This window comes from Lepidochelys kempii, chromosome 9 (genome assembly GCF_965140265.1).
Source record: "Lepidochelys kempii isolate rLepKem1 chromosome 9, rLepKem1.hap2, whole genome shotgun sequence".
In the NCBI taxonomy this organism is placed as follows: Eukaryota; Metazoa; Chordata; order Testudines; family Cheloniidae; genus Lepidochelys; species Lepidochelys kempii.
The window spans coordinates 86,997,010-87,014,673 of record NC_133264.1 but is presented as its reverse complement, the minus strand read 5'-3'; the positions used below and the strand labels follow the sequence as shown (position 1 = coordinate 87,014,673).

Genomic DNA, 17,664 nt, shown 5'->3' with positions numbered 1-17,664 from the left:
CCTTTTATCATTTTTGTGCTCTCTCCCAGACTCTCTCCAATTTATCCAATCTTTCCTAATGTGCAGCTCCCAAACTGGACACAGTACTCCAGCTGAGGCCTCATCAATACCCAGTAGAGCAGAACAGTTACCTCCTGTGTCTTACATAAGATACACCTGTAACTACATCCCAGAATGATAGTCTTTTTTGCAATTGCAGCACATTATTGGCTCATATTCATTTTGTGATCCACTATAACTCCCTGATCCTTTTTTTGCAGTACTATCACCTAGACAATTATTCCCTATTTTATAGCTCTGCATTTGATTTTTTCCTTCCTAAATGAAGTACTTTGCACTTGTCTTTCTTGAATTTCATCCTGTCAATTTCAGATTTATTCTTTAATTTGTCAAGCTTGTTTTGAATTCTAATACTGTCCTGCAAAGTGCTTGCAACCCTTCCCAGCATGGTGTCATCCACAAATTTTATCACATGCTCTCCACTCCATTTTCTAAGTTATTAATGAAAATATTGAATGGCACCAGACTTAGGACTGATTCCTATGGGACCCCATTAAAAATGCCCTTCCAGCCTGACAGCAAACCATTAATAACTACTCTTTGAGTACGGTCTTTCACCCAGTTGTGCATCCACCTTATAATAATTTCATCTAAACCACATTTCCTTAGCTTGCTTATGAGAATGTTGTGTGGGACTATGTTAAAAGCTTTAGTAAAATCAAAATATATGACATCTATTGATTCCCCCCGATCCATTAGCCTAATAACCCTGTCAAAAGTTCATTTGGCAGGATCTGTTCTTGACAAACCAATTCTGGCTATTTCTCACCACCCTAATCACCCAATTATCTTGTAGGTGCTCACGATTGATTGTTTAATCATTTGTTCCAGTATCTTTCTCCAGGGACAGCGTACACCAGTTACCAACCAGCCTTCACAAAGCAAATTGCATTCATTCTTAGGTCAAAAGCATTGCAGATAACACATGAAAACAATAAAAAGAACCTACATGCATGCTACAAGCTTCCCAAAAATCACCACCAACTCCAACATGGGGCTCTGCTAAGATGTCAGTCTTTCAACCCCCATAACTCTGTTTTTCCCCTTGGCAGGGGCAGTACCAGCTTCTTCCTGGTGTGTGTGTGTGGGGGGGGCACTGAGGTGGGGTAGACAGAAAATTGGGGGGCTGTGCTATCTTGCCAACAGCTGCCACTCTCCAGCCACCCAGCTCTGAAGGCAGTGCCGCCATCAGCAGCAGCAGAGAACTAAAGATGGCAATGCCAGACATTTGTATGCAAAATATATTTTGTGCAAAATGTAAACTGCTCAGGTAATCAGAGACTGAAGCTACCTGATTTTCAGGAATGTGATTTAGGAGACAAAAGCAAAAGATCTAGAAAATGATGAACACAATGTTAATATATGCAAGTGGCAGTAGAGCATGCAGAATATTTCGACCAAAGGGAACACTTGCCAGCAATACTAGCTGAGACAAAGAAAGAAATTTAATATATGGTAATGACAACAGAACACACAGATGTAAAAACCATTCTTAGTCAGGAAGTTCAAGCAAATGGCAATGGACTGAACCTATGTAATACACATTTGAGAATACTGTATTAATGCTGCTGTCTATTATGTGAGTAGAATTCTATATCTGACATAGAAAAAAAGACATAACCGGTTATAAAGAACCAGATGGAAATACTATCATCAGGTAGAAATGGATATGACCAGTCCTGATATGTTGTCATGCACGGTACCACCTTTTTTCTTCATTATCTGTCACAGAAGAATTAAAGGATGCTAACTTATTGACAAATAAATTAGTACATTCCCTTGTGGGATCGTATTACTTACTACTACCACTTCCAACAATGCAATCCACACAATAACGTTAAGAAAACTCCACAAAGCTGTCAGAATTGCTTTTAGACACTGGTGATCTGGATGGTTCACAATTATATCAGCACAGAGAACATGAGTATGCTCTCACTCTTACCTTTACTAATGGCTCCCCTCAAAAGGGGATCAATTCTTAGAAAAATATATCACAAATAAGCCTAATTGAAGTATAGTCTATGAATATGCACAAAAGTGATCAGATTGTGGAATTCAAATGGATTCTGTTTGTTACTAAAGAACCATCATGCCCACTGAAAGTTTTATTTGCAGCATTTTTAAAGGAAGAAATGCACAGATTCATAGATTATTTTTATTTTTTAAGGCCAGGAGAGACCCTCAGATCATCTAGTCTGTCCTCCTGTGTAACACAGGCCATAATTTCACCCAATGATCTACAGAGTCCAATAATTTATGTTTGAGTAAAGCCCACCTTCCATATAGGTATAGGTAATATGATTTGAAGACATCAAGAGATACTTCCATAGGTAGTATCACCCAACCAATTAAAAATAATCATGCCCTATTTCTAATATAAATCTGTCTGGCTTTAACTTTCAGCTATTGGGTCTTGTTTAGCCTCTCTTCATTAGATTAAAGAGACTCTTAGATCCCAGTACTTTCTCCGTGTGGAGGTACCTGAACACCATAATCAAGTCACTTTCTTTTTCTTTTTGATACGCAAAACAGATTGAGCACTTTAAGTCTCTAATTGTAAGGCATTTTTGACGATTTCCAGTGTTGGATATGAGTTCAGGGACAATTATGGTACTGTCTTCTATTCACACACTAAAGTTCACATTTGCACTGTTTCAAGGACTCAAACTGAACTTAGGTGGTACATACGGTCTCTCTGCACAGTACTGAATTTCACCAATAGTTAATAGCAAAGATAAACAATAAATACTGCATGTTAATTATGATTTTTTTTTTACAATTAGCCCACATGGGATCCCTAGACATTTTCATTAGAGCCTCAATGTTGTTCAAGTACTCTGAAACAATGAAAAATAGGACCCCATGAATCATAGCAAACCACCCTAGAATTCGCATGATGTAATACAAAATGGAAATATTGCCTATAACTTTTTAATTATAGAATTTAATTGGTTATTACTGGAATAATCTATAACAACTGTGAATCCACAATTGGATTCACATGAGCAGAGCCTTGCATCCACAAGGAACAGCACTGACTTCAGTTCAAGTCTGTGGAGTTTCAAAGGTACACTGATGAGGATCAGATTTGTTAAACAGTTAAAATCAGTTATATTAAACAAATCAATTGGAGTATTATTTTTCCATATGATCCGTTATCATGGAAAACAGTGACATTGAATAATATAAAAGAGAAACAACAGATTTAGTCAGGTTAGGATTTACAGGTTACTCACTTGAGTTCTTGGAGATGTTTTGTTTCTATGGATGCTCCACTTCAGGTGCACGTGTGCCACTATGCCTTCGAATAGAGATTTTTGGTAGCTGTGTCTGTGGGTCTGCGCCTGAGCCCTGCATATCCTCATGCTCTGATCTAAAGGCATACAGTGAAGGGTGGGCCTGCTGCTGCTCCAGTTCTTTCTCCCCTGCAAAATCTGCCAGAGACCATGATTCTAAAGCAGAGAGGAAGGAGGGCTATCACTGGAGCACCCATTGCGACAAAATACCTAAAAGAACTCCAGCTACCGCACAAGTACAGAGGAGTAGGATCTATCAGAAATTGAAGGGCAGCTGTTCCAAAGGCTGCAGCTGCTCTTGGAGTGTGTAAATTAGTGTACTCCTGGGAGAAGATGTGAACAGACCACCAGGCGGTGGCTCTACAAATGTGTGTAATGGGAGTAATCATAGGAAAAGTCACAAATATGAACTGTGCCCCAGTGAAATAAGCAAGTCAGTTTAAGGGGAGGAGGTGATCCAGAAGCTTCATAGCATTACAGAATGCAGCCTGAGACCCATTTAACAGTCTGTGGGTGGAAATATTCTGTTCACAAAAAAGATAAAAGGGTGTATCTACACTGCAAAGGGAAAGAAAACCCAGACCACCATGGCAGCGAGTCTGAGCACTAAGACCCAACCTCTTTCCCAGTCCAAGCAGGAACATCTACACTACTATTAGCCCTGTAGTGTGAGTCCGAGTGAGTTGATCCCAGCTCTGAGACTAGCTGCCAGGGTTGTTGTGCTCTTTTTTGGCAGAGTATACATACCCAAATAGTCTAGGGGAAGCTCTGAAGGGCCTGGTTCTTTTAAAGTAGAAAGCTAGAGCTCTTCTAACATCCAGGGTGTGAAGACTATCTTTCTCTCTGGAGTTATGAGGTTTAGGGTAGAAGTCTGACAGTTGATTGGCCTGGTTAATATGGAAGTCGGAGGAGATGTTGGGTAGGAAATGAAGATATGGGCAAAGAGTCACTTTGTCCCAGTAGAATACTATATAGGATGGGTCTGGCACAAGGGTGCCCAATTCCTCTACTCTCCTAACTGAAGTGATGTCTGGTAAGAAGGTCTTGGAAGATAAATGGAGGAGACAGCAGCTCACTAGGTGCTCAAAGGGTCATTTCCGTAAGGTGTTTAAGAACAAGACTAAGTTCCCAAGGTAGTGTAGTGTCTCTGACATGGGAGAAGAGATTGGTCAACCCCTAGATGAAGCTGAATGTTCAGTTGAATAGTGGGATATGCAAATACAGAAACCCCATCTACAGATGAGTGAAAATCTGTAATAGCTGCAAGGTGGAACTTGATGAAACCCAGCAAAAGACCAGATGTTTTTAAGCTCAGATGAGATAAATCTGTGAATGAGACAGGAATCCAGAGGGAACAATCCTCTTTGGGTGCACCAGGAGTGGAATGACCACCAATTTTTTTTTTTGCAGATAAGTCTTTCTTGTGGGTGGTTTCCTACTATTCAGCCCTATGTTGCATACTTTGGAGAAGTAGTCCATCTTTAAGCTTGAGAGCCGTCCAAGAGCCCAGCCTTGAGGTGTGGCTGGAAGAGGTCAGAATGCTTCAGTTTCCTTGAGTACTGCATCAGAGGCTGTCATAAATATAAAGGGAAGGGTAAACCCCTTTGAAATCCCTCCTGGCCAGGGGAAAGCTCCTCTCACCTGTAAAGGGTTAAGAAGCTAAAGGTAACCTCGCTGGCACCTGACCAAAATGACCAATGAGGAGACAAGATACTTTCAAAAGCTGGGAGGAGGGAGAGAAACAAAGGGTCTGTGTGTCTGTCTATATTCTGTCTTTGCCGGGGATAGACCAGGAATGGAGTCTTAGAACTTTTAGTAAGTAATCTAGCTAGGTACGTGTTAGATTATGATTTCTTTAAATGGCTGAGAAAAGAATTGTGCTGAATAGAATAACTATTTCTGTCTGTGTATCTTTTTTGTAACTTAAGGTTTTGCCTAGAGGGATTCTCTATGTTTTTGAATCTAATTACCCTGTAAGGTATCTACCATCCTGACTTTACAGGGGGGATTTCTTTATTTCTATTTACTTCTATTTTTATTAAAAGTCTTCTTGTAAGAAAACTGAATGCTTTTTCATTGTTCTCAGATCCAAGGGTTTGGGTCTGTGGTCACCTATGCAAATTGGTGAGGCTTTTTTCCCAACATTTCCCAGAAAAGGGGGGGTGCAAGTGTTGGGAGGATTGTTCATTGTTCTTAAGATCCAAGGGTCTGGGTCTGTAGTCACCTAGGCAAATTGGTGAGGCTTTTTACCAAACCTTGTCCAGGAAGTGGGGTGCAAGGTTTTGGGAAGTATTTTGGGGGGAAAGACGCATCCAAACAGCTCTTCCCCAGTAACCAGTATTAGTTTGGTGGTGGTAGCGGCCAATCCAAGGACAAAGGGTGGAATATTTTGTACCTTGGGGAAGTTTTGACCTAAGCTGGTAAAGATAAGCTTAGGAGGTTTTTCATGCAGGTCCCCACATCTGTACCCTAGAGTTCAGAGTGGGGGAGGAACCTTGACAGAGGCAGATGAAGATATGGCTGCAGGGATAGGTAAAGCAGGCCTGAGAACCATATCTGCCTTGACCAAGCTGGCAATAAGATGACAATTTTGACACATTCTCATTTTACTGTGTTCAGGAGTTTAAGAAGTAGCTGTCAGTTGAAAAAGCATCAAGCAGCACTCAGAGCCAAAGGGTGGTGAGAGCATCCCCCAATGAATCACAGCCATGACCTCCTCAGGGGCAAAATTTGCAGCATTTTGTGTTAAGTTTTTTTTTTTGCAACCCTGTCCATCTCTGGGAAGCCCCAGCTCAGGAAAATTCCCTATAGAAGCTGAGCAACCCAGTTCTATTTGCAATCCTGACAAAAATGTCTCCTCAGTATGTCCACTATGCCAGCATGTCCCTATTTTAATGAACTAATTCCTCTTGGGACCCAGGCAGCACGGAGGATGCCATTTTGTTCATCTGTGTCATTACTTCAAAAAGGGAGATTTTCAACCATGTTCTGGACCAATCTAGGAAGCCCAGAGAATTACAGACATAAAGTATGGCACATTACATTGAGTGAGAGGCTGTATCAGCTGCATCTAACAAGGTTTGTAAGGATGCGTTGCCAAAAATCTGGCCTTCTGCGATGAGGGCCTAGAATTGGTCTTCTGATCTTGTGGCAAATAATCAATAAGATGAGTGAATTTGATGTAGTTCATATAGTCCTAGTTAGCCATTACAATATGACAGTTAGCTATGCTAAACTGAAGTGCAACTGAAGAGTAACTTTTGCAACAAAGGAGGTCTAGACATTTGAGCTCCTTTTCATGTGGCATGGACCTGAAGCAATGTAGTCTGGTTCTCTCATTTGTTGCATCCATCACTAAGAGTTTGGAGTGGGATGGGAGAAGTAGTCTTCCGAGTCCTTCAAAGAGACATAGTAATTTTTGTCAGCCTTTTTGCATATGCAAGGGATAATGCCTGGGGCTTACCCTATTGTCTTGGCCATCAATGGGACAATTTATCTGAAAGGCAGCCCTGCTTTGAGGAAAAGTGTGGAGGAATTCCACTAAACTCTGCTGTGGTTCTTGTATTTCATTCAAAGGGATTTGTGAGAACTCAGTTATCCTCTTCATAAGGGCCTGAAAGATCTTGAGGTCATCTGCACAGGATGAGGGAGTGGGGCATGATTACCTTTTCTGGGGAGGAGGATGACAACTTGATTGCCGCCTCTTCTTCAACTCCCAGATCGTGTTCTTCAGGAAGGCTGTCACAAAGAGAGGTGAAGGGGGTCAGGTTCAAGGTGTTTTGGAGGATACCGATCCAAGCAAGTCTTCTTACTGGAAGATGACCTAGAATGTCAGAGACCTAGATGTCTCTGTATGGGGCCCAAGAGTTCCAAAAGGCCCACTGTGGTGGAGCCTGCGGTATGGTTGTGGACTCCAAGGGTGCTTCTGCCATGGTGTTTGGCAAGTTCATCACTGACTGTTCCTGGGAGGTCTTTGGAGTAGACTTCAGGGGAGGGAAGCCTAAATGGGAAGGTGGTGGAAGAACCTGGAGTAGAGACTGACAGTTCTTGGGGTAACAGGGACTGAGTAACCGCCCTGCCTATGCTTAGATGGGAATCAGCATCCTAACACCACCAGTTTTCTAGCCACTCAAGCTCTCTTCTGTGGGCTATGTTACTTTGCCTTGCCCTGCCCAGTTCCTGAGTCCCTTTGAAGTGTTCCCCTGCAATATCCAGCCCCTGGCTACTCACAGAAACAGTAGGCCTGCTGTCCCTGAAGGAACAGTATACACAGCAGCTTGTAAGATTCAGCTCTGGTACAGCACTTTGCTTAATATCACAGCACTTCCATATATTTATAGTGAAGACAAGAATCAGTTTATCAAAGATTCAAGTGACAGTGAATAAGGATATTGGAAACAAAAGGTTGCATATTAAAATCATAACACACTTTTAGAGACTAACCTTACCTAACAGCTTAACCTCCTGTCTAAAGAAGTTTCTATCATTCCTCAAAGTCCTCTATAGCATTTTCAATTAAAGTTGGCTGAAATCATGTTTTTATGAATGCAAACACATTGCCCGTTTACTTTCTAGGTGTGCATAAGAAGGCATCTTCTTTGCATTCTACTTATACCCCTTTATGCCAAAGTTCATCCTGTCTGAGTAGACAATAACTGTCCCGTGGCTTGTTCTTCCTGTGTGCTGCTTCCCTTTTGACTTCACATCTCTTCGTTGTCTGCCTATGTAAATGGACATCCACTGTGTTAGCTTACGTTTACTATCCTGACAGAGACAGATGAATAAACATCTCTTGTACGATAAAAAAAATCTGTTTTTTCACCTGTGCTCGTGACTCTTACCTTGATGCAATCTAAGAACATATTTTCATTATATATACACAACTCCTTACTTAGCCTGTCCACGCATTTCACAATAATAGTAATGACCAGCGTGACCCTGTCTTTCATTTAAGACATTCTTTGGTGAACCAGAATGCATATACCAGAATCAGGCCATTTTGTAAGCCCTTGACAGTTGGCATTAAGGGGTCCTTGGGCCACGGAGACCTCAGAATCTTAGGAGATATAATCCCCACCCTGTTTCTCCTGGGGAGGCTAGTTGTAAGGGTGCTGGAAATCACGTCAGTAGTGGCGGTCACTCCAGAGCTGGTGGGAGAGTTTGTACTGGTGTGTGTGTGCGCACAAAGGGTAGGAAGGCATCAACTGAACAGCTAATGGTACAAGCAGACAAACTCTCTCTGCACCTGCCAAGAGAGGGGAGTCAGGTTCCTAAAGGACCAGGAGATCCCCTGAGAACAGGAATCTGCTCAATACCAACCCTGGGTCACAAAACAGGAAAGTCAAAACCAAAAATGTTTTTTTCTTCATCTAAACCAGTGGGATAACTTAGAAACTGTTTTGGTATGCTTGTCAAATTATAAACATTTGACATTTCTTAAGTGGGATGGAACAATAAAATGAAGAAAGTGGAGAAGGCTTTTTATTTTTTGAAGATGTTCTATTTCTATATGAAAAAAGAAAAGGAGTACTTGTGGCACCTTAGAGACTTCACTCCGATGAAGTGAGCTGTAGCTCACGAAAGCTCATGCTCTAATAAATTTTTTAGTCTCTAAGGTGCCACAAGTCCTCCTTTTCTTTTTGCGGATACAGACTAACACGGCTGCTACTCTGAAACCTATTTCTATATGGCATTTAAAAGCCTGAAGCTATCTTACTCTTACTATATGACCTCATTTCTTCTTTAACAAAATCTCTTGTCCTCCACCCCCATCTTCCATGTGGCTCTTTATGATAAATCAAAGAATAATATGAAATGAGTCAGTGTTTCTGACCCACAGAGAGCTATAACTGCAAATAAGAAAGTTGCTACAATGTTGCATTTAGAGCAGGTCAAAATGGTGACATGGTTGAGTGTGCTTATTTTTGTGTTGCTTTCCTGACGTGGTTCACTGTATTTTTCTTTTTGCTTTGCTTTTCTATTATGCTGGATCAGTTAAAACAATGTTGAAGTGAGTGTGTCTGTGCTGAAGGTCAGACATTACTAGGTACTAAGAGTCATCTTACAATGAACTGTTCACCAGACAAAGGAGGAATATATTGCTGCCTTCTGTGCATGTCAGACTCCATAGACCCCTTATCTAGTGTGATGAACCTGAGATCAAATCAATACACTCAAACCGTTTTCAGCTATATCTACTGTTATCGTTTTTACCCCCACACACGGGCGGCAGGTAAAGCCTCCTTTGGGGAGGCTAGCCCCCATGGCCCGACCCCTTCCACCTGAGGCCCCCCTCCTAGAGGAGCCCCGAGCCCCCATCCTCTTCGGCCAGAGGAGCACGGGGCCATCCGGAGCCCCGCCAGCCACCCCACGGAAAAAGCTCCTCTCTTTCCAAAGAACCTGAGCTTTTATTAGGCACCATGCAGGTTCTGGACAGCTGAGGAGGTGGTATGTGCTACTCAGCTTCCTGGGTTCATCAGTAATCTCCCTGAACTCCAGGGAGACTACTGATGAACCCAGGAAGCTGAGTAACATATACTGCCCCCTCAGCCACCCCAGAACTGCATGGAGCACAATAATAAGCAAAAACTTCCCGATGTATACCCCGCAACCAGCATCTGCAGCTGCCCCCACACATCTATAATCTGTACTTCAGTATCACCCTGTTACAAGAGATTTTGGCTCTGATTCACATCTCTGGCTTGTTTTATATTGTTGTAACTTCAGCTACAGTCAATGGTGTTACTCCTGATTACAGCAATGGTAGTGAAAGGCAAATAAGGCCCTTTGATATTTGTTTCCATGTCCAGGGAAATGAAGAAACATTTTTTTCATAGCATATACACTTTAACACAAACATGGCCTTGCATGACCATCTTCATTAATAAGATGTAAAATTAGTATGATGCTAATATAATGGCCTCTGTGACAGCTTGTATCCCTATGTTCACCCTGTTTTCAAGACTACAATAAATGTTGTACATAGTATGCCTTGTGAGCTATCATTTGAAAACTCAATTTACTGATCATTATTTTCCTGGTAAAATATGTATGGCAACATTGTATGTAAAGTTATAGGATTCTACTGTATGGTATTACTAAAGACATGTTCTAAGTTTGGGGAAGAGTCAAAAACCAGTTCCCCAGAGACAAAAGGTTAGCAGACACCTCAGGTCAGCTGTCAGCAAAATCAAATGGACTATCATCTGGTTAAGTGGCCACTCTTTGGCACGAAAGAGGATGTGGGCGAAAATCTACATCTTGACAAAAACAGCTGGGGTTTTCCATCCACACAGATTTATATTCCCTGACCCTCAACTGGAGATGATGCTCAAAGAAGAGAAATGACTATAAAAGGGAAGATGCCCCAAATTATTACTCCATTCTCTCTATCCACAGCATCCATAACACCTGAAGAACAAAGGACAGATCTCTGGACAGGGGGAAGGGTCCTGACTGAAAAATTCAGCCAGTAACACTGCTAAAACATGTGGTGAGAGAGACCTTTGCTTTGAATTCACTCTGGCTTGTTAAATTAGGCACTAGTTGCGATTTAGTTTTGTTTTCTTGTAACCAATTCTGACTGTTATGTCTCATTGCTCAGTAGTTAATAAACCTGTTTTATTATTTTATCTAGACCAGTGTGTTTGGATTGAAGTGTTTGAAAAGCTCCATTTGGGATAACAGGATTTGTGAACATAATTTCTATTAATAAAATGATGGACTGTATATGAGCTTGTATTGACCAGGAGAGTGCTGGACAGTACAAGATATACATTTCCTGGGGAAAGTCTGGGACTGGGAATTTGCTGATGTTGCTCTGAAGTGTAATTCAAGGGTAGCTGGCCATAGCACTTTTGCAGTATAACAGGGAGTAAAATTTACCTGTTAGAGGCTGTGTGTGAGCAGACCAGGAGTCATGATTCTTACAGTGTAAAAGGCACCCCAGGTTGGACAATTGAGGGGAAAGCTGTTCATCAGTCCAGAATGTACCTTGGGTAATGTCACAGTCTCCCTCTCCCAGTTCACAAAGTCAACATTTCTCCATTCAGTGTCCTCCTGAACATCCCTTCCTTCCACAAGGTCCATAAAGTGAGTTTACAATAATATATTATATGGCCAAAATTTTCAGATTTCTGTATCAAAGATTATGGACCACAATCCATTTTAGGCAGCTAACAAACTGGCCCAATTTTCAGAAAACAGAGCATTTGCAGCTCCTACTGATTTGTTCTTAAAAACCGTTCCTGTTTCTATTTTGTTTGGTATGGTGCTGAACATACTGTGTGCTATACATATTAAAAAAAGGAAAATTATAAACAAAAATCAGCTCTTACTGTAATTTGCCATAAGGGTTTAGAGCAGATAGATGCCTGAAGAATCTGTCACCAAAGAAATGTAATAGTGATAGTTTTTGTAACAGGATTTAGAAATAGTGGATCACATTTGAAATTTGGTTTCATACTGAAGTTGTAGTTGTATGCTAGCTTGATTGGTTATTGTTATTATCTCAGATTCTGAGTTAACATTTGGAAGGGAGCTCAACGGCATACAAATTGGCTAGTCAGAATAAAATCCATAGAACGTTCATCTTATTTCCCAAGAACGCTAAAGAAATATTTTGCTACAGATGACGTACACCTTTAGGTACTTCATTCAGAATTAGCCGTCGTGTTATACATTCATCATACATCTTGTACCTCTTGAAATACAAAGGATGGTTTAGAACTAAAGGGTAAATCAGATGCTTGTTTTTGGATTGCTTTATCTAATCCTTTATACATATATTTGCCCCATTGTAAAGCAGAGATGTAATTTTCCTTTCACAACTCTAACTAAATCTTGACATTATGCAAATATACATCTGCTCTTTAAAACAAAGCTAAAGAAACAATCCAGTTTTACTACTAAACAACAAAGGATTCAAGGATATTGGAACATAATTTAGCTTTTATTTTATTTGCTTCAGCAGCATCAAGGTCTAATAGTGATTAATTTTATTACCGTTCTACTAATAATTAAAATGTTCTTTCAGAGTGTATGGACCATAATAAGAGTCAATGAACGGTAAATCTCCACTCCCTATGGGCAGGATTCTTACGTTACTTACTTTCAGACAACAAGCCTCCTAGGCAATCTAAATTATGTACATTTTAAATATTAGAAACAGAATATATGAAAAAATAAGACTGGGAAAAAAGAGGACCTCAGTCAAATTCAGCTACCCAATTTGTATACTTCCTTCCATGAGAGGAGGACATCTCATAAGGATGTGCATGCAGCAATGCATGGTTCCTTGTGTTCTCATCTGGCTTTCTCCCCGCCCCCCCGACGCCCTCATTTTGTTCATCTGCCAACTGAATGAGATTTTACAATTCTTGTTTAGGATGTGTTATGCTGAGGAAATCTGGAACAGATGATTGCCACTCAATGAAGCCCAAACAAAGAAAAAAAGAAAAAACAATGGACCAAAGAAAATGGGCAAATATAACAAACAATATATCTAGATGTTTATTAGAAATCCAGTGAATGAATAAATCTTAAGGAAATTACATAGAAATCTTCTGTCAGAAAAGTTTGAAATACTTGTCTTGCCTATAATGATTTGAAAGTAAGATGATGCTCAAAGAAGAGAAATGACTATAAAAGGGAAGATGCCCCAAATTATTACTCCATTCTCTCTACCCACAGCATCCACAACACCTGAAGAACAAAGGACAGATCTCTGGACAGGGGGAGGGTTCCTGACTGAAAAATTCAGCAAGTAACACTGCTAAAACATGTGATGAGAGAGACCTTTGCTTTGAATTCACTCTGGCTTGTTAAATTGTTCAAGGTCACACTGTAAGTGACTGCACTGAAAGTAGGAATCCCGACATCTAGTTCCCTACTCAGTAAAACTTGCATCAGTGTAGGCTTGAACAGCTGCATGAAGAATCGAAGACTGAAACATTCATCCAGATACTCTGACAGCAGATAATATAAATAATATTAAATCCCCAAAACAAAATACTTACCAATACTGGACCATGGTCTAAATCAGCTTTACACAGACAAATGCCCATTGCTTTAATTGGGAGACTTGCCAAAATAAGATTTCCTTAAAATTTGTGCAAAGACCTCAAGATTCTGCCCCTGTGTATATTCCACCTTAAAAAGAAAAAAAATGCGAAAAAACGAAATAAAAATGTGAGGCAAACATATTTGGAAAATATCTTAAGACAATGGAAGACAGAGATTACATTTTATTTGTTTGTGAAGATTTGGTTTCTTGCTAAATTTGTGATAGAGTAAACAGAGAAAAATAAATTAGAATGTGCCCATAATTCTAGAGGTAATCACTCTGCGATTCTGCACTTTGGCCTATTTATTTTAATTTTCCCTGCACAGAATGCAGGTCATGGTCGCTTTCTATGCACGGGAAAATTGCATGATAGATGGAAAAATAATTCTTATTTTCCAAGATTCTCAGTAGGACTGCTCAGAAGAGATGTGCCTTTAATCTAATATGCAAGGGGTTGATTCAACAGAATATTAGATTTTCTTTATTGTATCCAGCACAACTACGTGTTTCTTTTGTAGATTGTTTAAAATTGTTTGAATTTCCTCAAGTGGCTTTGGATTTGGGGATCGTATGTCAAGGAATACAAATGAAGATAAAACTTTAAACTAGCATTTTTCTCCATATACCTCACTCAGTGGGAATGGGCATTACAGGAGGCCAAGTATGGGGCATTTTGAAAATACCTAATTTTTTTTATGGGGGATGTGTGGCATCAACTTACACAATTTTCGCATGCTGCTCATTTCTGTTGAGACACTGCAGGCTAGCTTAAAAATTATTTCTCCAGCAAGCTTTTTATTCAGCGCACTATGTAACATACTTTCCCCAAGTCCTCAGGTTTATATTTTAATCTACCTCTTCCTTCAGAATCTCCTTATACTGCCAGAAAATTTCAATTTGATCCATTCTCAATAGGTTGTACTAGTGTGTGTTTTTCTGCTGTTGCGGTTTAGCGATTTAACTCTCCTACTTGCTAAAGTCATTCTCAGTGCTTCTTTTTTGGATTTCTCCACAAGTGGCACCCAAACCTGGGCACACCAGTCTCATTATGGCCTAGCTAGTCCTTTACTCAGTGCTAGAATATTTTTTACATGTGTTTTATGTCCCCAGTTTATTTCATACAAAGATATTGTACTGATACTTTCACAGCACAATCAACTAAGACATTCAAGTCTTTCTCCCTGTAGTCTGCAGGATGGGCTTCCTGAATTCTCTGTGTTTTGTCATGACACCATCTCTTACTTCACTTGGTTCTGGTACTGGTCTACTGGAAATGGGACTGAATAGTGAGGTTCAGCATGGCATACACATCCTCCCCGCCCACCGGGTGAAACCCTGCTCTAGTGGAGCTCCCTGCCCTGCAGCGTGCTGGGATATCTTGTAAGGTGGCATCTGATGGGGGCTCTTTCACCTCAAAACATAAGGGATGATTTTAATTTGAAAAATATTAAGTATATTTATTCTCTTCAAATAAACAAACTGGCCACTTCAGGGGTCTTGAGGCATTTTATTCTCCTTCTGGAGAAGTTATCACCATTGTAGTATCCCCTTTTACTGACCCTCTCATCCTTGCCCTTTATATAGGGCCGTGAGACTTTTCCTACACTGCGGATTGGTGAGCACATAGGTTCTCTCAACATCCTTTCAGCACAGAGGAAATTTGGCTTAGTTGCATTTAGCAAGGCAGCTTCTGGTTAAAATGTGATGTGCTTCTCAGGGTGAGGGCATGCTTCAATACCTTCCACAAGACATGGCGTCCCTGATTTGGACCCTTATTCCTCACACAAGGAAAGGGTTATCAAATGTCCTTCAAAAATGTTCTTTTCATTTGATGTTTTCTGTGGAAGCATATAATTTAAGATAGAAGCCTTTAACTTAGAGATTGAAGGGCTGTTTAAAAAAATCTATGCTGGGTTGTTTTTTTTGGCAAGTTTTTTAGAGATTATCTGGAAGTGAACTTCTGTACTTTTAAAATCAAGGGTATTATTATCATTACAGACATCTGTTAGAGTTGTAACGATGAGGGTCTCTGACCCTTCACATTGCAATATACTAAGTGTATAAACTGACAGCCTAATTTGGATAAAGCAAGCCTCTGTGTAAGCTAATTACATGTGGTAATTTTGTGTGGAAGAAGACCGACTTGAAAGTGAATCCAATTTAACGGTAAGGAGATTGTTACAAGAAGCATTTCACTGTAAGCTTGGAAGTCCCTTAAAGTGCTAATTTTTCACTTGAATAACCAGATTGCTATAGCTAGGAGTTTAAAAATTACTTAATATTTCCAAGATATTATTGGCACTAAGACAAAGAAAGCAAATAAATCGTGGGGTTTTTTTTACATTTTGTGGAAGCGATTTAAGGTTCCGAATAATTAGTTTTATGTTTTCTATACATTAAAAATAGGCTGCATTTTGACAGCTCCCATTGATTTTTTTAAATTCATTTCAAATGAGCTAGTAATACTACTGACATTAAGGCTACACAATTTGTAACTAATGTATATGAAAAGGAGTATGAAGTTAATGCCTTTTCGATACTATGATGGGTGTTTTTAATCAAAGGACAGAGATAGTTTTCCGATTGCATTTTTTAATTCAGATGAACACAGTTTGTCAATTTTCCTCAGTTCTGCCCATTGTTCTTAATCCAGTTTGTTAGTCATTTTAAGAAGAATTCCTCGAAAACACTATAAGACCTGCATGAATGCTGAACAGATTGAAAATGTAAAACCATGCAAACTAGCGTACATGTAAGGATGACAAGATGGGTCAGTGTAACTGGCTCAAAGCAGGAAGAAATTAATAGGACTAGTCACATGAGTAATGTTACTCACAGGCATGAGAGTTTGCTGGCTCAGGCTCTTAGCCATTAAGAAGACAGTTGAAAGTTCACATTTTGTTTCCATTGCTCCCTTTTTTTGAAAAATTGGTTGTTACTGCTGAACAATGTTTATCTTTGCTACCATGCATTAGTTATGTTGCTTTGCAAAACTTGAGCATACACGTTAAACTATTATTTGGTAAGAAATTGTGCCCACTGCTGTACAAGATCAAATAAAAAGTTCCTGCACCTAAATGCAATATAAAAATTATCCAAAGTACTTCGTAACAGGCTTCTCTGTTACATATGTGACTTTGATAACATATTTCCCTCTTGGCTTATTTATTTTGGAGAGAAACGGCTTTTAGTGCCATTCTTCAAAGTAATGATGGAGAATATAGAATTTGCCCCCTCTTCCACAAGAATCCTAGAGCTATGGAGAGATCTTCACAAGGGCTAGGGGGAGTGGAAACAGTGTTACGCTGACAGTTGAACTCACCTTCCTTGGGACACTAAAGCCCATTGTCAGAGGATCACAGGTCCCAAGAGATCAACATTAAGATGCCCTGGACAGTATATTAGAACCACAAAAGTAAAAGCTGGTTATTTAGACTTCTAAAATGTAAACAGCTGAGAGTAAAGTAAAAATTAAAAAGATATCTGATTCCATTAGGACTGTATTTTTTTTTTAATAGCAACTTGTTTTTCTTGATTAACCCTAATGTTTATATCTCAGTAACCTCTCTCAGTGGGCTGTTTCAAACACTTATTTTCACCTTGAACAAATGCTTTCTCATGGGTATTCAACATTAATTTCCACTTATGACCCTCAAGTCTTATTAAATGTACTTTAAAATAGCATGTTATTTGTTCTTCAAGCTATCATAAATTAAACTTATTTAAAAGACAATGTCTTTGTTATAAGTTGTTGGCACAGGACCAATTAGAAAAAGCACATTTGTTCCCATATAATCTTCTTGCTTGTTCCTTCCTCCTTCATATAAAAGTTCTACCTTTTTCTTCTAGTGTCCTATGGCATCACCAATAGATCTAAAAGCGGTAGACTGTAATACACAACAAAATCCTAAAACAAAACTCCACTAAATCCTACAACATATTCGGACTCTCCCTCTTGTTCATAATCACAACAACAATTGGGATGAGAGGGGTGCAATGTTTCTTTCTTTGTTCAAATACTGTATAGTCATTATGTTCCCCTAGTACGGACTCAGGTGACTAGACACATACGATGCACTAAATAAAGTGCTTAAGTTAGCCTTTTTTATTACCATGCATTTCTTTAGAGGATAATAAAAAGGGAAATTGGAAGAAGTAGTTGGAACCTCTAAGCTGCTATTGTTTTCTTTCAGAGGAACAGCCGTGTTAGTCTGTATTCGCAAAAAGAAAAGGAGTACTTGTGGC

At 39.7% G+C, this 17,664-nt stretch overlaps 1 protein-coding gene across 16 annotated transcripts in view; it reads right to left on the bottom strand.

The window, feature by feature from the left end:
• TENM1 (teneurin transmembrane protein 1) overlaps positions 1–17,664 on the bottom strand; it is a 1,403,901-nt gene that overhangs the window by 686,196 nt on the left and 700,041 nt on the right. For 3 of the 16 annotated variants that reach the window (XM_073361270.1, XM_073361267.1, XM_073361271.1), the window contains one exon: positions 13,373–13,505. The exons of the other annotated variants lie outside the window; for them this stretch is intronic. The gene's annotated coding sequence lies outside the window, so the exon portion shown is untranslated. The remainder of the gene's footprint in view (positions 1–13,372; positions 13,506–17,664) is intronic. 16 annotated transcript variants of the gene reach the window in all.